Consider the following 21,672-nt stretch of genomic DNA (forward strand, 5'->3'; position numbering starts at 1 on the left):
TCCATACTGCAAACCTCTCTTTCCTTATCCATACTGCAAATCTCTCTTTTAGATGCATCTCCTTCAAACAGATCTTGAATAACCTAGTCACTTGTCTCAGATGGTTTTGACCTGATTTTAACTCGGCAGCCACACTTCTCTGTTTTCAGATTTGCAGTGTTTTGTGTATGTATTGTCACCCCAGTACTCTTGCCTGGAAAATCCCATGGACAGAGGAGCCTGGTGGGCTGCAGTCCATGGGGTCACTAAGAGTTGGACATGACTGAGTGACTTCATTTTCACTTTTCACTATCATGCATTGGAGAAGGAAATGGCAGCCCACTCCAGTGTTTTTGCCTGGAGAATCCCAGGGATGGCGGAGCCTGGTGGGCTGCCGTCTATGGGGTTGCACAGAGTCGGACAGGGTTGGAGCGACTTAGCAGCAGCAGCAGCTTGTGTGTTGTATGTGTGTGTGTTAATATCACCTATGTAACTAGGAGTCACAACCAGGACTAATTTCTAAACCCTCCCTTTTAGAATAGAATGATTTAATTTAAAACAATTTCTTTATATTGGAGTATAGCCAATTAACAATCTTGTGGTAGTTTCAGGTGGATGGCAAAGGGACTCAACCATAAATATACATGTATCTATTCTCCCCCAAACTCCCCTTCCATCTAGGCTGCCACATAACATTGAGCAGAGTTCCCTATGCTATACAGTAGGACCTTGTTGCTTATCCATTTTAAATTCAGCAGTGTGTATGTATTGATCCCAAACTCCCTAACTATCCCTTCCGCCCATCTTCCCCCGAAAACCCCTATCCACCCCACCCCCACCCCACCAGCAACCATAAGCTTATTCTCTAAGTTTGTGAGTCTGTTTCTGTTTTGTAAATATGTTCATTTGCATCATTTCTTTTTAGATTCTGCATATAAAGAATAACATATACAATATTTCTCCTCTGTGTGACTTGCTTCACTTAGTATGACAATCTCTAGGTCCATCCATGTTGCCGCAAGTGGCATTATTTTAGGATGTGATGACTTCAAAAAAGAAAATTTGGGGCTTCCCTGGTGGTCCAGGTGTGGAGAGTATGCCTTGCAATGCAGAGGACACTGGTTTAATCCCTGGTCCAGGAAGATCCCACATGCAGTGGGGCAACTGAGCCCATGTACCACGACTGAGCCCACACACTGCAGCTACTGAGCCTGTGTGCCTAGAGCCCTCTGCAACAAGAGAAGCCACCGCAGCGATAAGCACGCACACTATAACAAAAAACAGCCCCACTCACCACAACTGGAGAAAGTTCCCAAGCAGCTACGAAGACCCACTACATCCAAAAAAATAAAAAAATAAATCTTTAAAAAAAGAGAGAGAGAAATCTGCATAATGAGTCCAAACCTATCACTCAGTTCAGTTCAGTTCAGTTGCTCAGCCATGTCCGACTCTGCGACCCCATGAACCGCAGCATGCCAGGCCTCCCTGTCCATCACCAACTCCCGGAGTCTACCCAAACTCAAGTCCATTGAGTCGGTGTTGCCATCTAAACATCTCATCCTCTGTCGTCCCCTTCTTCTCCTGCCCTCAATCTTTCCCAGCATCAGGGTCTTTTCAAATGAGTCAGCTCTTCGCATTAGGTGGCCAAAGTATTGGAGTTTCAGCTTCAACATCAGTCCTTCCAATGAACACCCAGGACTGATCTCCTTTAGGATGGACTGGTTGGATCTCCTTGCAGTCCAAGGGACTCTCAAGAGTCTTCTCCAACACCACGGTTCAAAAGCATTAATTCTTCAGCGCTCAGCTTTCTTTATAGTCCAACTCTCACATCCATACATGACCATTGGAAAAACCATAGCCTTGACTAGAGAGACCTTTGTTGGCAAAGTAATGTCTCTGCTTTTCAATATGCTATCTAGGTTGGTCATAACTTTCCTTCCAAGCAGTAAGCGTGTTTTTATTTCATGGCTTTAATCACCATCTGGAGTGATTTTGGAGCCCCAAAAAATAAAGTCTGACACCGTTTCCACTGTTTCCCCATCTATTTCCCATGAAATGATGACACCAGATGCCTTGATCTTAGTTTTCTGAATGTTGAGCTTTAAGCCAACTTTTTCACTCTCCTCTTTCACTTTCACCAAGAGGCTCTTTAGTTCTTCTTCACTTTCTGCCATAAGGGTGGTGTCATCTGCATATCTGAGGTTATTGATATTTCTCCTGGCATTCTTGATTCCAGCCTGTGCTTCTTCCAGCCCAGCGTTTCTCATGATGTACTCTGCATAGAAGTTAAATAAGCAGGGTGACAATATACAGCCTTGATGTACTCCTTTTCCGATTTGGAACCAGTCTGTTGTTCCATGTCCAGTTCTAACTGTTGCTTCCTGACCTGCATACAGATTTCTCAAGAGGCAGGTCAGGTGGACTGCATTTCCCATCTCTTTCAGAATTTCCCACAGTTTATTGTGATCCACACGGTCAAAGGCTTTGGCATAGTCAATAAAGCAGAAATAGATGTTTTTCTGGAACTCTCTTGCTTTTTTGATTAAATACCAAAACAGTCCTTTCTTTCAACTGGTTGTTTTGTCTAAATCAAGATTTCCCAAAATGTTTTCCTCAGCATACGTATTCATGGGAGGCTAAAAGAATTCTATTTTCTTTCTATTTGGCAAGTCAAGTGAGAAAAGGAAAAGGTGATATAACCTGGTTGTCAGTCACTTCTCTAGCCAAGATACGTCTTGAGGATAAAAACTAAATGTCCTCTGTCCTGTGCTTTTCAGGCTGAATTTTTAAGAGGGTTTTAACTCTAATGTATCCTAGACGAGAGCTATCAACTATTTGTACATTTTTATAATGTGTGATTGCTTGGTTCTGGTGTTTGGTTGTAAAAGTGAATCAATATGACAAACACAGAGCTGCAATGGTTTTATTAAAAGGGGGGGACTCTGTTGTTTTTTTTTTTTTAAGGTAATCAGGGACATTGACATGTGAATTGAGTATTGTTCTATTAAGAAAAAATATTTTAATCTTGTTAGGCATAATTATGACACTTTCTGTAAGAAAATCTCTCCCTTTTTTTGGAGATATACTCTAAGGTATTTAACGATGGAATAGCATGCTGTCTGAAATTTCCTTTAAAATACTGCAGCAAAAAAAAAGAGAGAGAGAGTGAGAAGTGGGGGAAGTGGGCATAGATGAAATAAGTAAGAAGAATAGTGATAGTTGTTGAAGCTGGGTGATGAGTAGGTAAACGTTTTTACAGCCTCTACTTTAATTTACATTCAACAATTTTTATAAAGCAAAGTTTAAAAAAATGTTCTGTGGTCAAATAGGATTGAGAAATTCTAGTTTTTATAAAATTAAATTAAGCATTTTTCTTTACTATAGGCCTTCTTATAATCTTCATACGTTAGTGTGTAGGTAAATCTTTTGGTTTTCTTTTGCCGAACATCTCAAAAGACTGATATTCTGCCAAATAAGCTAACATACATTAAGAAACACTGGCCTAAATTCCACCTAAGAACTGGTTCAGATTGAATTGCCTGCGCCAATCACTGCTGGACTTTGTGACAATTTGCTTTTCTTTCTGTCTTCATCCAATTTAACTGTAGGCAGCCAAGCTCTGGGGTGGAATTTTAGGACCATCAGATGGTGTGAGGTTTAGGCCTTGGCTCAGCCACTTATTAACTCTCTTATCTCAGGCATGTCATTTAACCTTTTCCCTCCTTAGTTCCTTCATCTGTGAAAAGGATGATCATAGTACTTATCTCACAGAACTGTTATACAGAATAATTTATCAATAGACAATGTCTGTAAAGCATTTCATGCACTGCCCAATTCAGGTAAATGAAAGTTGCTCACTCGTGTCTGATTCTTTGCAACCCCATAGACTATATAGTCCATGGGATTCTCCAGGCCAGAATACTGGAGCAGGTAGCCTTTCCGTTCTCCAGGGGATCTTCCCAACCTGGGATCGAACCCAGGTCTGCCGCATTGCAGGCAGATTCTTTACCAGCTGAGCCACCAGTGAAGCCCATTAATTCAGGTAAATCCTCAATAAATCTGAGTCATTATTGTTATAATTCACTCTTTAAGAGCCAGCTTAGATTGTATTCTCTTCGTGAAGCCTTCTGAATTTCCTTCACTCAGAATGAATTCTCTTTTCTTCTGCATTCCAGTAGTTTTTATACTTTTAACGTGTGATTAATTATAAATGCCTTGAAGATAGAGGCCATGCCTTACTCAATTCCGCATCGCTCTAGCATCCCAGCACAAACAACCAAACCCAAATGGGTGAGAAAGGTGTTCATCCCTGCAGATTCATCTTTTAAGTCCTTGAAGGACTAGCTGCAAGAAAGGCCAGGAAATATAGTCTTCATCCCATACCTCCCTCCACAAGGCTATGCTCCATGTATCCACCTCTGTATCAATATTCTGTGATTGATACAGATTGATACAGATGGATGAATCTATCCGTCTATCTACATACCTGAGATGAAGTCAAAGGGTCAAGGCTAGTCCTGCAAAGAGCCCATTGCCTGCTCTCTGGTGGCTGGAAAAGACTCTCACTGCCTTTGTTGTTGCTGTTGTTCAGTCGCTAAGTCGTGTGCGACTCTGTCACCCCCTGGGCTGCAGCACACCAAGCTTCCCTGTCCTTCACGATCTCCTGGAGTTTGCTCAGACTCATGTCCATTGAGTCAGTGATGCCATCCAACCATCTCATCCTCTGTCACCCCTTTCTCCTCTTGCTCTGAGTCTTTCCCAGCATCAGGGTCTCTTCCAATGAGTCAGCTCTTCACATCAGGTGGCCAAAGTATTGGAGCTTCAGCATCAGTCCTTCAAATGAATATTCAGGGTTGATTTCCTCTAGGATTGACTGTTTTGATGTCCTTGCTGTCAAATGCGTTCTCAAGAATCTTCTCCAGCACCACTCACTGCCTTTAATATAGTGATTTCAGTTTCCTGATGTTATAAATATTACTGGGCCTTTGACACATTAGAAAACATCTTTTGGATTGACACATTTGAATACTATTTAGAAAAAATAGTATTCAAATCAGGGAAAAAAATAACACACGTGCCTCTATAGCAGTACTGTCCCCAGTGAGACACAGCAAGCACACACACTGACTATTTCGACAGGAAAACATGCAATATTTACTTTGGCAACAGCCAGATTTCACAGTTATTACTTCCCAGGACTAAGCTATATAGTCATACATCTTCCAAAAGAACATGCAGGGAGCAATATGAAACTCGGGATTTAATCAAATTATACCTGTTTCTTTAGCGTGAGCATGCTTTCTGTCAATTCCTAGGCATCTTTTCATTTGATTTTTCTGACATGGCATATAAGTGAGAAATCAGGTTAATCCAGTAGTGAAGATATGCAAAGGGCAGAGACCCGACTGGAATAAGCTTTGGGCCAAAAGAGCTTAATTGAGTGTCTTTTCTTTTCTAGTTATGGTAGAAAGGAGCTAATACAATCAAGAACACATAGCCCTTCAGTTCCCACAGGAATAACTAACTAATTCATGGGGAATAACAAAAAATCCACAGATGATCTAAAACCATCATATTAACTGTCACATTTTGCTTTCTCCTTTGATGAAATTTCTCTCAACCAGCATACAAGTATAAATGATGATTGCTTGTCTATTTTCTCTTTTTCCCTCTTTCTCTTATCACTTAGGGCATTTCTTCTTATTAAAATTAATAAAAATATATTAACTGAATATTTGCTGTGCAATATAAGAAAGACAAATTATATGAGGCCACTGCTCTCACTAGGTTAATTCACAATCCAGTTGACTTTATTTATAATTTTTGTTCATTTTTAACCCGAATTATGCTGGACTGGAAGAAGCACAAGCTGGAATCAAGATTGCTGGGAGAAATATCAATAACCTCAGATATGCAGATGACACCACCCTTATGGCAGAAAGTGAAGAGGAACTAAAAAGCCTCTTGATGAAAGTGAAAGAGGAGAGTGAAAAAGTTGGCTTAAAGCTCAACATTCAGAAAACGAAGATCATGGCATCTGGTCCCATCGCTCCATGGGAAATAGATGGAGAAACAGTGGAAACAGTGTCAGACTTTATTTTGGGGGGCTCCAAAATCACTGCAGATGGTGACTGCAGCCATGAAATTAAAAGACGCTTACTCCTTGGAAGAAAAGTTATGACCACCGTAGATAGCATATTCAAAAGCAGAGACATTACTTTGCCAACTAAGGTCTGTTTAGTCAAGGCTATGGTTTTTCCAGTAGTCATGTATGGGTGTGAGAGTTGGACTGTGAAGAAGGCTGAGCGCAAAAGAATTGATGCTTTTGAACTGTGGTGTTGGAGAAGACTCTTGAGAGTCCCTTGGACTGCAAGGAGATCCAACCAGTCCATTCTGAAGGAGATCAGCCCTGGGATTTCTTTGGAAGGAATGATGCTAAAGCTGAAGCTCCAGTACTTTGGCCACATCATGCAAAGAGTTGACTCATTGGAAAAGACTCTGATGCTGGGAGGGAATGGGGACAAGAGGAGAAGGGGACGACAGAAGATGAGATGGCTGGATGGCATCACTGACTTGATGGACGCAAGTCTGAGTGAACTCCGGGAGTTGGTGATGGACAGGGAGGCCTGGCGTGCTGTGATTCATGGGGTCGCAAAGAGTCGGACACGACTGCGCAACTGAACTGAACTGAACTGATGGTGTACTGTATAACTACTATGCTTATGTATCATGAAAACGGAAATATGGAATATATAGGGCTTCCCAGGTGTGCTAGTGATAAAGAACCCGCCTGCCAATGTAGGAGACATAAGAGGCATGTATTTGATCCTTGGGTTGGGAAGGTTCTCTGGAGGAGGGCATGGCAAATCTACTTCAGTATTCTTGCCTGGAGAATCCCATGGGCAGAGGAGCCTGGCAGACTACAGTTGACAGGGTCACAAAGAGTCGGACACAACTGAAGTGACGCAGCATGCATGCATGGATTATATAATAGTATGGAATATTCCTATAATAGGAACATGGAATTCAAAAGAAATACCCCCATTCTTTTTTTAATAGCTACATAATATTTCAGTGCATGAAAACAGCATAACTTACTTAACCAGTCCCTAAATGATTCAGATTAAATCTTTTGCAATTGCAAATAATGTTGCAATGAATAATTATACTTCTCCATTTCCCACTTGGGCAAATATATCTGTAGAATAAATACATAAAATTTGAACTAATGGCTTGCATGTCAGAGAGCATCTGCTCTTGTGATGTGACCTCTATTGCAATCAAAATAGCTATTGTCACACTGTCCTCCATGAAGGAAGACGATTTGTGTACTCCACAAACACATATCCACTCATATTTGGCACTTTACTGTTGAATGCCGTTACCAAACAAGGAAATTACCACATTTTAATAAATTTTGCCAATTGAAAAGATTAAAAACTCATATTTTAAACTTACATTTATTTTATTATGAATGAGTACTTTTCACATGTTGAAGCAGGTATTTTGATCTATTTGTGGATTCTCTATTCTGCTTCATTGATCCATCTGTTATCTGTCTTTTTCAGAGTTAAGAAGGATGATTCTTAAGTTTTACAAAAGTTAGAAGGTATAGCTGAGCTCTACCACTGATCAGCTATCTTGCATGAATCCCTTCATCTCTGCAATCTTAGCTTCTCCACCTATAAAATGAGCGTTCAATCCCATAAGCTCCTTTACTCAGTGTAAGTTTGTTGAGTGTTAGGCTCTGTGCCAAGGATGCAAAGAGGGACCAAATAAGATTCCATCTCTATTGTCACAGTGTTTACAGTCAGTGTGGGGAGGAGGCAGACACTGTTCAAATCCTGACATAGATCATTGAGAGACTGTAGCAAAGGAAACAGGAGATATTGGAGAGGAGGGAGCCGGGAGAGGGCCGTAGAGATTTCTTTTGGAAGGAAGTGATATGGAAACTGAGGTCTGGTGGGAAAGGAATTAGCCAGGTGAAGCCAGAGGAGTGGTGAAAAGAGTTTTCCAGGTTGACTTTCTGCCATGTGAGGGCTTGGCATGAATGAAGAACTCTGTTCTGTAGCTGAGATAGAAAATGATGGTAAAATAGTAGGAGAGGAGGGGCTAAAGAAGTACACAGGAATCAACCCATGGAGAGACATGGACAGATATTTTGGTCTTTCTCTTAAGCATTTGCTTTGCCTGGGACCAATAGGAAGTAAAGTCTGCATTAAAGATTAAAGTGGTGACATTTTATTGGAAGGTGAAAGCCCAGGGCAGCAAGAGTGAGGAAAAAGGGAGGTGAGACAACAAAACGCTCACCAGGTCACAAGGAGTCTCAGCCGCAAAGAAACACAGCTGATCAGTGGCCAGATGTGCTGTTCAGCCCACAGGATTGCTCCAGGAAGCTTACAAGGAAAATCATATTTCAGAGCAGTTCTTAGTAGGGAGAAAAGAGAGAGTAATTCATCGGCTTCATATTGTCCTTCTATTGCTCATTCGTTGGTTTCTCACACTGCAGAAAGCTAACCCCTCTGCACTTTCAGAGTGCATCTCTCAGCCCCTCTCTGGTCAGGTCGGAGGGGTGGCATTTTATTCAAATCTGGAAGCTGAGTTGTGAGTAGAATACCAACTGAGAGAAAAAGAAGGACACACACAAGGGAATCTGAGAAGCACATGGAGTTTGTGTCCAACATACCGTTAAAGGATTCCATGCAAGAGAGTGGTGTAGTCTGGAGGAGAACTTAACGAGTGTCGAGAATGGATATGTGGGAAGCAGTTGTAATGATCCAGAAGAGAGTAGATGACGTCTAGGGTTGGGGTGGTGGCTGTAGAAATGGAGAGAAGTAAATAAATAAGAGAAATTTTAGGAAGTAACATTGTTGGGGCTAACAAAATGGTTGGGTTTGAGAAATAGGGAAAAGTATTGAGACTATCAGGCTTATGACCTGAGAAATCCAGTGGATTGTAGCATCATATGCTGAGATAGGGATCTGAGGTAGAAAACCAAGTTGGGGAGGGGCGATCTTGACTTGGAGCTTGGACTTGCGCCTATGAGAAACCTCACTGGAGATTTCAAATAGGCAAATGAATATATGAGTCTGATTGTTGGGGCTGTACATGGTAGGGATTGCATATAGAGTGAGAGAGGGAAACTTAGAAACTTAAACATTTAATGGCTCTGCAGAGAACGATGGCCTTGGAAAGAAGACAAAGAATAGGCATCTGAAGTGCCTTAAGTAGACTCTTAATTTACTTTTCTAGTAATTATTTAAATATTGTTTGTTAGGCATTTAAAAACAGTATTCAAAATGACATAGTGGCAAAGATAATCAAATATGTGGCTGTTTGCTTTTTGATCATATCAATAAACTTCTACAATCTAAACAAACAACAACAACAAAAAGAACCGGCAAAGAAGTAGGAGGAAAATAAGAAGAGCTTCAGGTCCTTGAAGCCCAGGGAAGAGGTTCAGGAGCGAAGGTTCCCAGAAAGGGTAAGGGAGGTGAGGACTGAGTCCTTCGCTTTAGCAACTTGGCGGTCATTAGTTATTTTAGCCAAACTGATGGAACTGAAGACTGAGAGGAGCTGATGAAAAGCAACCCATTCAAGAAATTTCACTGGGAAGGAGAGAAGGAGGAATAATAGCAGGAAGGGGCTCGGGGTTGAGACAGGTGTTTTGTTTTATCTTAAGAGACTTGAGCATGTCTAAATGTAAATGGAAAGATTCAGACTCAGGTAAGGGTTGAATATACAGGGGAGAGGAGCCACGTTACAACCTGAGACTCCGAAGAGGACAGGAGGGGCTGGGATCCAGAACGTAGGTCCTGACCTCAGGATGGGAGCATCCACTGAGAGATGGGAGGAAAGGAAGGGAGATGGGGCCAGGGAAGGTGGGGCTGTAGCAGGAAGTTGAGGGTCTGGTCCAATGGCTTCATTTTCTAAAAAGTAGGAGGTAGGTCATATGCAGAAATGGGGAGAGGGTGGGAGGAAGAAGGGTAGACAAGAGAGTGGAGAGGGTTTGAAATAGAAGAAACTTCCAATTTAGTGATTGGAAAAACTTCCTTCATGGGCAGGTTGGAGGAGAGAGAACTGGGTGGAGGGAACAGGAGAAAGGCAAAGGGAGGAAGGAAAGACAGAAGGGCGGGGCCACAACCAACTGGCCAGCATCTGCCTCCCTGCTCACCTTTTAGCCAACTTTGGCTCTGATCTTCCAGGTCATAGACAACGAAGCAAGCAAGGTGGGTTTGATAGAGCAATCCACAGTTTTTGGCCTCTAGATAACTGGAAGAGGGTGTCATTTTTATGACTCACACATATTAACACAAGGACCAATCCATTTCTGAAAACTCTTTCTTTATTGTGGCATCATGGTGATACTTCCCAGTGTTGACACTGGAAAATAAAATACTGTGAGCATCCACTAAAATTTTAATGCAGAAGTATGTTAAAACTCTTTTGTTCCCCAGGCTTTTCTTTTCGGCTAGGACAGGAGCTGACTGTTTAACTTGTGGTTAAGGATTATTTGCACGGGGCACCTTGGTAGGTGAAATGTAGTGGATTTGGCGTTTTGCCCGTGGAACACTGGGCAGGAGCTCCAGTTACAAATTGCAGCTGTATAAAATAACAGGAAATGTGGGGCTTTGAAAGATTCCACTGGAAAGATTAATTATTTGGAAAAGAGTTATGCCGCAGCTTCGTGTGCTTTTGGAGAAAAGGTGGCCTGCGCCATTTTTAATAGTGCAAAAGAAAATTCTGCTACTAGGCGAAAGAGTGGAAGAGAGGAGCTCTTGCTTCCTGGAGGGGCTCACATGTAGTTTTAAAACCATCTTCATTCTCTTTGTTGGAAGACGAGGAGTTGGAAATGAAAGCCAGATGGAATCCCAGAAAGATCTGAGGCTTAGAAAAGAGAAGATCAGGATTTCCTAATTCTCTGAGAAGACCTCCCTGTTTGTTTTTTTTCTCGCTCCCACCCCCCATCTTGTCCCTCAACATCTAATAATTTCCTATACATCAGCCCACCATGGACATTCACTTTTCTGTAGGCATAAGAATGTTATTCAAATAAACTCACAACTTCTGAGTGGACAACTCACTCTGGATTTAGCAATTCTGTGATGTCCAGAAAGATAAACCAATGTTCATTGCCCAGCTGGGACAACCACAGATGATCAGACAAGCTGACACACAGATAGACTTTCTGAGAATAACACGTTTCTACACATTTAAAATAAAATAACCCAGTCTCCCCAGTGTATTCTGGCTATAAACTGCCAAGAAACTGTAGGGGTGCTGGAGTTTGGGGGCCAAACGGCACTTTTCTGGAGTCCCTGAGACATTTGTTTATAAACGTCTATAGAAAAAGGATATGTGTTTTCAAGTAGATTCATCACTTTGTTTCATCTTGAACATCATTCATCTGACGTCATCTCTAGAGAGATTTGTCTTGAGAGCTTACTTGAGCAATGAAGGCAGAAAATTTTCTCCATTTCTGTATCTCTCATAATTGAGCTTGACCATTGAATGTGAGAAATGTTTGCTATACAACATGATGGGAAATGGGATGTTTAGGTCAATCAACTCTTTGGATTGATAAACAGCAACTACTTGAAGATTCTATGTGCAGTAATGTATGCTTCATACCCAGTTTTGAAGCTATGAAACTTGGGCTTTCTGAGATGATCAGGACTTCAGGACTTGAGAATCTGTCAGTGAAGTGGGTCATCACTACAAGAGTCAATCTCATGCAAAGTAGGTGGGTAGTAAACTGGATATTTCCAGTTAATAGGGGGCCAGAAAACCATAGTTCTGCTAAGTTTCTAAGTGAATCTTTTTAAGTCAGAGAAGTGTGATTTGGGAGAGATTATGATGGAAGTGCATGGTTTTCCTTATCTCTAAAATCTAATGGCAGAGTCTCATGGCTGCCTCACAGGTGAAGGGCAGGGATAATGTCTGTTTATCCATCATCTCCGTTTTCTGTGTTCTTGCTCCTCCTCCACCATCATCTTCTACACACCTTGACTCTGTTACCCAGGGTCTCTCACTCTCTTCAACAATAAATGCTTAATGGCCCTTAATCTCTGGTTCCTCTGCCTTTTCAAAAACCAGCTTGAACATCTGGAAGTTCACCGTTGACATATGGCTGCACATCCACAATCAAATTGCCAACATTCACTGGATCATCGAAAAAACAAGAGAGTTCCAGAAAAACATCTATTTCTGCTCTATTGACTATGCCAAAGCCTTTGACTGTGTGGATCACAATAAACTACAAAAAATTCTGAAAGAGATGGGAATACCAGACCACCTGATCTGCCTCTTGAGAAACCTGTATGCAGGTCAGGAAGCAACAGTTAGAACTGGACATGGAACAACAGACTGGTTCCAAATAGAAAGAGGAGTGCATCAAGGCTGTATATTGTCACCCTGCTTATTTAACTTCTATGCAGAGTACATCATGAGAAATGCTGGGCTGGAAGAAGCACAAGCTAGAAGTAAGACTGCTGGGAGAAGTATCAATAACCTCAGATATGCAGATGACACCACCCTTATGGCAGAAAGTGAAGAGGAACTAAAAAGCCTCTTGATGAAAGTGAAAGAGGAGAGTGAAAAAGTTGCCTTAAAGCTCAACATTCAGAAAACTAAGATTGTGGCATCTGGTCCCATCACTTTATGGGAAATAGATGGGGAAACAGTGTCAGACTTTATTTTTGGGGCTCCAAAATCACTGCAGATGTTGATTGCAGCCATGAAATTAAAAGACACTTACTCCTTGGAAGGAAAGTTGTGACCAACCTGCTGCTGCTGCTGCTGCTATGTCGCTTCAGTTGTGTCCGACTCTCTGCGACCCCACAGACGGCAGCCCACCAGGCTTCCTGGTCCCTGGGATTCTCCAGGCAAGAACACTGGAGTGGGTTGCCATTTCCTTTTCCAATGCATGAAAGTGAAAAGTGAAAGTGAAGTTGTTCAGTCGTATCCAACTCTTAGTGACCCCATGGATTGCAGCCTACGAGGTTCCTCGGTCCATGGGATTTTCCAGGCAAAAGTACTGCACTGGGGTGCCATCACCTTCTCCGATGACCAACCTAGATAGCATATTAAGAAGCAGAGATGTTACTTTGCCAACAAAGGCCCATCTAGTCTAGTCAAGGCTATGGTTTTTCCAGTGGTCATGTATGGATGTGAGAGTTGGACTGTGAAGAAAGCTGAGCACCAAAGAATTGATGCTTTTGAACTGTGGTGTTGGAGAAGACCCTTGAGAGTCCCTTGGACTGCAAGGAGATCCAACCAGTCCATCCTGAAGGAGACCAGTCCTGGGTGTTCCTTAGAATGACTGATGTTGAAGCTAAAACTCCAATACTTTGGCCACCTCATGCAAAGAGTTGACTCATTGGAAAAGACCCTGATGCAGGGAGGGATTGGGGGCAGGAGGAGAAGGGGACAACAGAGGATGAGATGGCTGAATGGCATCACGGACTCGATGGACATGAGTCTGAGTGAACTCCGGGAGTTGGTGATGGACAGGGAGGCCTGGCATGCTGCGATTCATGGGGTCGCAAAGAGTCAGACACGACTGAGCGACTGGACTGAGCGACTGAACTTAGCTGAACTGAATGGCCCTTGTGCTAAGGGTTGAGAATAAGAAGAAACAGTTTCGGCTCTCAAAGGACATTCATTTTAGCTGGAGAGACATAAGTACATGTCAATCCAGCGGGGTGTATGCTTGGAGCAGAGAATATAGCCCAGAGTTGGGAAGGAAAGAAACTGGAGTAAAAGAGGTCAAAAGCAGCTCTGCCAATCACTGATCCGTCTGAGCCCAAGAACAGAAGTCTGGAAGAAGCTTTGCATTTATCACACCTGCTATGTCTGTCCACCACCTCTGGATGATATCAGAAACACAGATCCCACTGCTTTTTCAGCCTTACTCAGGTGTTACTCAAGAGTCTCCTGCTAGACCAACCTTAATCAAACCCTCACTGTGGCACTTTGTTTAAAGATTCTTTCCTTCTCCTAGTCTTGGAAATCCTAAATGTTTCACATTTTTCTCTCTGTTTGTCCGTTCATCTCCAGCCTCTGGTTCCTCCAGGATGAGGTTTGAGGAGCCAAGATGGGTAAAGGGAAGAAACTGTCTACCTGACTAGGGCCGTGATGAAGGACCACTGGGAAGTGGCACAGTTGTTGGAGAAGAAGGGGAAGCAAGAGAATGGTTGTGTTCCAGGTCTTGAGTGAGTTTCTAGGACGGGCTGCAAAGTGAGAGGCCTTGGCTTTGAGCAGAAAGGAATTCAAGAGTGAGCCATGGTAAAGTGGAAGCAAGTTTATTTAGAGAGAAAGGACTTCCCTCATAGCTCAGTTGGTAAAAAATCTGCCTGCAATGCAGGAGACCTAGGTTCAATTCCTAGGTCGTGAAGATCCTCTGGAGAAGGAAATGGCAGCCCACTCCAGTATACTCCACCTGGAGAATCCTATGGACAGAGGAGCCTGGCGGGCTACAGTCCATGGGATCACGAGTCGGAAACAACTTAGCGAGTAAACCACCACCACCCACGAATTTCATAGGCAGAAAGCAGCCCATCACTTGTTAATTTAACAAGTCCTGCCCAGTACCTTTCTTTTAAAAAAGTATTCCTGTTACCTGTTTCATCAATTTAGGGGGCCTCAGCTGTGCCTAAAGTAACAAGAAAAGTCCTGTACTACCTCACTGTTATTCTTTTTTGGAGGGGATTGTAATTTTATTTTCTTTTTGGTCTTTATATATATTTTTTGAAGTATAGTTGATTTACAATGTTGTGTTACTTGCAGATGTACAGCAAAGTGATTCAGTTATATTTATATTTATCTTTATGTATTATATAAGGATATACATATATAGATAAATATATATATTCTTTTTAAGATAATTTTTCATTATAGATTATTATAAGATACTAAATATACCTTGTTGGTTATCTGTTTTATATATAGTAATGTGTATCTGTTAATCTCAAACTCCTAATTTATTCCTCCCCACATCTTCCCCTCCCCCCACCATTATTCTTAATTGAGGAAACATCTAAAATTTGTGTAGAGCTTCCTGGGGACACCATTAGACATTGTGCGCAATGTGGTGTCACCCCCTAGAGGTGTGCAGCACAAGCCTGAACAGCTGAGCTGGCAGCCTTGTGATACAGGGTTTTGCTTTAAGGGTAATAGGCCTTTTACATATAGAGTAGCAGTAGTTATCATAGCAACCATTGCTATCTTTTTTTTTAGGATTCCAAATGTACCACTATATATTATACAGTATAGAACATACATTTTTTGCTCAGTAATAAGCAGTCAGGATTTGAATCTGTCTTCCCAGGCCATGCTCTTTTTTCTTTTGGATTCCACCAGTTATTTTACAGATGAGCAAACTCCAGCTCTGAGAGGTTGCACAGCTTGCTTTGAGTCACACAGAGTCTTCCAGTTTATTTCCCGGGCTTAACGTATCTGCAAGAATGTGACCTCAGAGGAGAATCGCAGGTAGAGGCATAATAATACTGAACACACACACAAGATATGGCTCAAGCGCTTGTGGAATCTTTCTGTTCCTTTTCCTGCATGAATAGTCATCTGGGCAGAGGGGAGCCCTGCATGTATCACCCACAGAAAGAGTTTGGTTCTCTTAGCTTGGATTAAAAGAAACAGGTTAAATATGAAGTGAACTCAATGCAAATCCAGCAAGTGAAACTGAAATTCTATAACCCAATGTGAAAGTCGCTCAGTTGTATCTGACCCTTTGCAACCCCATGGAATAATATTATCCATGGAATTCTTCTCCAGGCCAGAATACTGGAGTGGGTAGCCGTTCACTTCTCCAGGGGATCTTCCTAACTCAGAGATCAAACCCAGGTCTCCCACATTGCAGGCGGATTCTTTACCAGCTGAGCCAACAGGGAAGCCTATATAACCCAATAACCCAATACTTGTGTGTTTTCATTAATGAATATTTAATGATTTTTTTCTGATTAAAGATAATACATACATAATACAAAATTCTGAAAGAGATGGGCATACCAGACCACCTGACCTGCCTCTTGAGAAACCTGTATGCAGGTCAGGAAGCAACAGTTAGAACTGGACATGGAACAACAGACTGCTTCCAAATAGGAAAAGGAGTACGTCAAGGCTGTATATTGTCACCCTGCTTATTTAACTTCTATGCAGAGTACATCATGAGAAACGCTGGGCTGGAAGAAGCACAAGCTGGAATCAAGATTGCCGGGAGAAATATCAATAACCTCAGATATGCAGATGACACCACCCTTATGGCAGAAAGTGAAGAAGAACTAAAGAGTCTCTTGATGAAAGTGAAAGCAGAGAGTGAAAAAGTTGGCTTAAAGCTCAACATTCAGAAAACTAAGATCATGGCATCCGGTCCCATTACTTCATGGCAAATAGATGGGAAAACAGTGGAAACAGTAGCTGACTTTATTTTGGGGGGCTCCAAAATCACTCCAGATGGTGATTGCAGCCATGAAATTAAAAGATGCTTACTCCTTGGAAGAAAAGTTATGACCAAACTAGACAGCATATTAAAAGCAGAGACATTACTTTGTCAACAAAGGTCTGGCTATGTCAAGGCTATGGTTTTTCCTGTGGTCACGTATGAATGTGAGTTGGACTATGAAGAAAGCTGAGAGCCGAAGAATTGATGCTTTTGAACTGTGGTGTTGGAGAAGACTCTTGAGAGTCCCTTGGACTGCAAGGAGATCCAACCAGTCCATCCTAAAGGAGATCAGTCCTGGGTGTTCATTGGTAGGACTGATTTTGAAGCTGAAACTCCAATACTTTGGCCACCTAATGCGAAAAGCTGACTTATTTGAAAAGACCATGATGTTGGGAAAAATTGAAGGCGGGAGGAGAAGGGGATGACAGAGGATGAGATGGTTGGATGGCATCACCGACTCGATGGACATGGATTTGAGTGGACTCAGGGAGTTGGTGATGGACAGGGAGGCCTGGTGTGCTGTGGTTCATAGGGTTGCAAAGAGTTGGGCAGGACTGAGTGACTGAACTGAACTGAATACATACTCACATTGAAAATTCATGTGATACTGCAAAATATCAAGAAAAATGTAAAATCCTGATATATGTGTTGTCACTAAGTTGTGTCTGACTCTTTATGACCCCATAGACTGTAGCCTGCTAGGCTCCTCTGTCCAGGGATTTTCCAGGCAAGAATACTGGAGTAGGTTGCCATTTTTCCCTGCAGGGAATCTCCCCAACCCAGGGATGGAATCTGCATCTCCTGCATTTGCAGGCAGATTTGTCACCACTGTGCCTCCTGGGAAGCCCCTGTTACCCAAAAATTAATAGGCCTTGTTCACCATTTTAAAGCAAAGAGAAATTGCACGTTTATTTGCTCCTTGAGACTGTCCTATTGGGGCTGAGGCTACAGGCATTTCTTAGTCCTAAGAAGACAGAGAAGACCAGAAGTCACATTGTATAACAGAGAGAATGGCCTACATAAACCTGGATCTGGTGCTATTTTAGTAAAAAACTGCTTTTCTCTCTCAATCTTCAGTTAAAAGTCAGTCTCTTTTTATCTTAGTTCAGTACTAAAAGTGATTTACAGACTTGAAAAACAATTCCTCCATTATATTAGGGGCTCCATATATGCTCTCAGTTGAAATGGAATGAAATAGATGAACAATGGGGGCAGGGACCACTGTCTGAGATTTTATGAAATCTGGTCTGATGGAGGAATTAAGGCAAACATGTGGGTGGGTCAGACAGGTCTGGTTCTATTTCTCTTAACTGCTTGACTTTGGGCAAAGGTTCCACATGTGCCCAGATAGGAAAAAATGAAAATGTTAGTCACTCAGTCGTGTCTGACTCTTTGCGACCCTGTGGACTATAGCCCGACAGACTCCTCTGTCCATGGAATTCCCCAGGCAAGAATACTGGAGTGGGTAGCCATTCCCTTTTCCAGGGGATCTTCCTGACCCAGAGATCCAACCCAGGTCTCCCACATTGCAGGCAGATTCTTTACCATCTGAGCCACCAAAGAAGCCCCACACCCAAATAAAAGTTGGCACCAAATATAACCACTTCGTTGGTGGTCCAGTGGTTAAGAATCCACCTTCCAAGGCAGGGGTCACGGGTTCGATCCTTGGTCCGGGAAGATCCCACATGCCACAGGGAAGCTGAGCCAGTGTGCCACAATACTGAAGCCCACACACCCTAGAGCCTGTGCTCTGGCAACAAGAAATGCCACTTCAATGAAAGCTGCAAGCATTGCAACAAAAAGTAGTCCCTACTTGCCACGACTAGAGAAAGCCCACACACAACAACAAAGACCCAGAGCAGCCAAAAATAAACACACAAACAAATAAAAGGCAGCACTGAACTTTCCAACGGGGGAAACCTTCCCATAATATTTTGGTCAACCTGGGCACATAAAACTTTTGAAGAGATGAAGTTGTGATTTGCTTTTGTAATATATGAATTTAGTTACACATCCAGGTTTAATACCATGGGGTCGCAAAGAGTCAGACAGGACTGAGCATGCACACACACAAGAAATACAATACACACAGGAAATGCAATATAATAAAATAATTTCTAAATACTGCTTTTTTCTACTTTCATACTTCAACAGCTATTGAAAGTCTTCATGTACCTCTTGGTTGTCAGTGCCCTCACTGTGACTAGCCCCATGTAGCAGGCATTCTCACTTTCATCTGGATTGTTGGAGGTTCTCTTGGACCTTTTATGGGATGCTTTCCCTGGAATTTTTATCCCAAACCACAAAGTACCCATTTGAATAGCATTAGCCTGTTCATGCTTTCACTGGTCTCTTCAACATAACTACTCACTGTTCTGCTTTTTAAAGTGATCATAAAAAGCTTGTTTATAGCAACTTTCAGCATTGCAAATGTGAAGTCGCATTCCCAGGCATAACTAACAAATCTGTGTTACATTTTCTCACCTCCTTTTGTACTGAGCTGGTGATCTCCCTAAGCTTCCAAAACTAGAAATTTATAAAGCATTGGTGTAACATGAGAGGCGCCTGCAAAGACCCTGTGATATTGTGATTTATGTTAAGAAATATATATTTGGTTTTTGTTCTTGTTTCTGGCTCAGAGCTCCTAAAACCCTTGGAATTTCCTAAGTGATAAGAGCCATAACGGTGAAATGGGTGTCTTTCGTTATTTCTGGAATAAGCCCCTTTTAACCACACCTGAGTTTATTAATGAGCTAAATGTTTGGACAGCCCTAAGATAATGTAAAGATGGGGGCTGGTTGCTGGGGGAACCAACCTTGTGGTTAGGGATATGAAACTTCCACTCTCACCAGCTTGACCTCTGGAGAGGGGAGAGGAGCTAAAAGTTTAATCAGTCAGGGATAGCCAGTGATTTTGCATATGATCACATATGCATATGTAATGAAGCCAAGAGTGGCACAATCAGAGAGGGCATGAAGGCTTGGCTGCCTCTTTCCATGTAACTGGCCCCATACATATTTCCCATCTGGCCATTCCTGAGTTAGATTCTTTTATAATAAATGGATAATCTAGGAAGTAGAGAGTCTCCCTGAATTCTTCGAACCACTCTAGGAAATTAATGGAACCCAAGGAGGGGGACATGGGAGCCCCTAATTTGTAGCCAGTTGGTCAGAAGCACAGGTGACACCCTAAATTTGCCACTGGCGTCTGAAGTGGGGGCTGTCTTATGAGACAACCTGTGAGATCTATCTCCGGATAGATGGTGTCAGAATTGACTTGAATTACAGGCACCAGACTGGTGTCACACAATTGTTTCATGTATGGAAAATCCACACATCTGGTAACCAGAAGTGCCAGCAGTATTAAGTGTTAGTAGGAAAAGAGGCACACAAGAGTGCATTTTTCCTTTACAGACCTCAAAATAAAGTACTCTTCTCTCTTCTGGGCAGTCATTTTAGGGAGGGAAAAAACCTTGCCTTACTGGTAGACATATATAGTGGTTAACATGTTTAGACTTTACATGCCCAGGTATAAAATGTAGGTAGTAACTGTTATAATTAAGTGTGGACTCCTGGAGGGCAGGAATTTATTCCTGCATCTAATTAATTCATCTTTGTCCTCTGTGCCCAACACAGCAACTGGCTCATAACAAGTGCTCAATTATATATTTCTTGGACAAGTGAATGAATCCAAAAGCATTACTTAGTTTATAAGGCAAGCATCCATTTCTGTCTACAAGACTGTCTTGACTCCAGGCTTTTCTTACAGGTTTGGGTATGGGAACTGGTCCAAACCAAGTGATTATGTAAGCTAACATGTCACACCCATGACTATAGTCCAGTGCTTAGAGCAGTGCTCTACATACAAGGATTTCCAAACCCACATAAGTTAGAATGTATTCAATCAAGATGCTGATTTTGAATGCTGCCACCTCCCCTCCCTCTGGGCACAGCTCTGTAACTTCCCACACCTTGTGAAGTCCCAGCAGAGGCAGAGCAGAGGGAGACCAGTCTGGGCCTGCGATGGGGGTAGTGAACCCTAGACCCATGACTAAGACAACACCTGAGAATAAAGGACCAGCAGACAGAAACGAGTTTGAATCAAAAAGCCAAGAGAGTGTCGAATTTGGGTAGTGTTTCCATGGAAAGATCAGAACCCTCCATAGAAAGAAATCCTGAGAAAACTGTAATAACCAGATAGGACATGGTCAGAAAATCCAGGTAAAGTGAAAGTTGCTCAACCGTGTCCAACTCTTTGTGACACCATGACTATACAATCCATGGAATTCTCTAGGCCAGAATAGCAGAGTGGGTAGCTGTTCCCTTCTCTGGGGGATCTTCCCAACCCAGGGATCGAACACAAATCTGCCTAATCGCAGGCGGATTCTTCACCAGCTGGGCCAGCAGGGAAGCCAGAAAACCCAAACTGAATTATATTTGCTTAAATGAGTATCACTCCACTAGCCTGTTTTATTCATTTATATATTTTTGTCTGTGCTGGGTCTTCACTGCTGCATGCAGGCTTTCTCTAGTTGTGGTGGGTGGGGCTGTTCTCTAGTTGTGGTGGGTGGGGCTGTTCTCTAGTTGCGGTACACAGGCTTCTCTTGTTGTGGAGCATGGGCTCTAGGGAACATGGGTTCAGTAGTTGTGGTGCACAGACTTAGTTGCCCAGCAACATGTGGAATCTTCTCGATCAGGGATCAAACCTTTGTCCCCTGCATTAGCAGGCAGACCACTGGACCACCAGAGAAGTCCCAGCCTGTTTTTTCAAGGAGACTTTACCACAAGCCCTTTTGTGCATATGAGAGTATGTGCAAGAGAAGCCTATACATGATGTGGTAGAAGGGGTCCCAGCTTCTGCCCGTAAGTGGCTAAAGAAACAGAGTGGATAGGGAAGGAGAAAGCAAACATTGGCCTCTCTACCCAATAGCCTAGATTGGAACCCCAGCTCTCCTGCTGATCAGCTAACTTTAGCCAAATTAGTAACATCCCTGCTTTTAACTTTCCTACTTTCTAATGTAGATAATACCAGTCCCCACCTCGTGGGGTTGTGGTGAGGACTGCCTGAGTAGATGCATATTGGTGTGGGTTCAGTTCAGTTCAGTCACTCAGTCATGTCCAACTCTTTGCAACCCCATGGACTACAGCTTGCCAAGCTTCCCTGTCCATCACCAACTCCCAGAGTTTACTCAAAACTCATGTCCACTGAGTGGGTGATGCTATCCAACCATCTCACCC

This window comes from Oryx dammah, unplaced genomic scaffold (genome assembly GCF_014754425.2).
Source record: "Oryx dammah isolate SB20612 unplaced genomic scaffold, SCBI_Odam_1.1 HiC_scaffold_25, whole genome shotgun sequence".
Taxonomy (NCBI): domain Eukaryota; kingdom Metazoa; phylum Chordata; class Mammalia; order Artiodactyla; family Bovidae; genus Oryx; species Oryx dammah.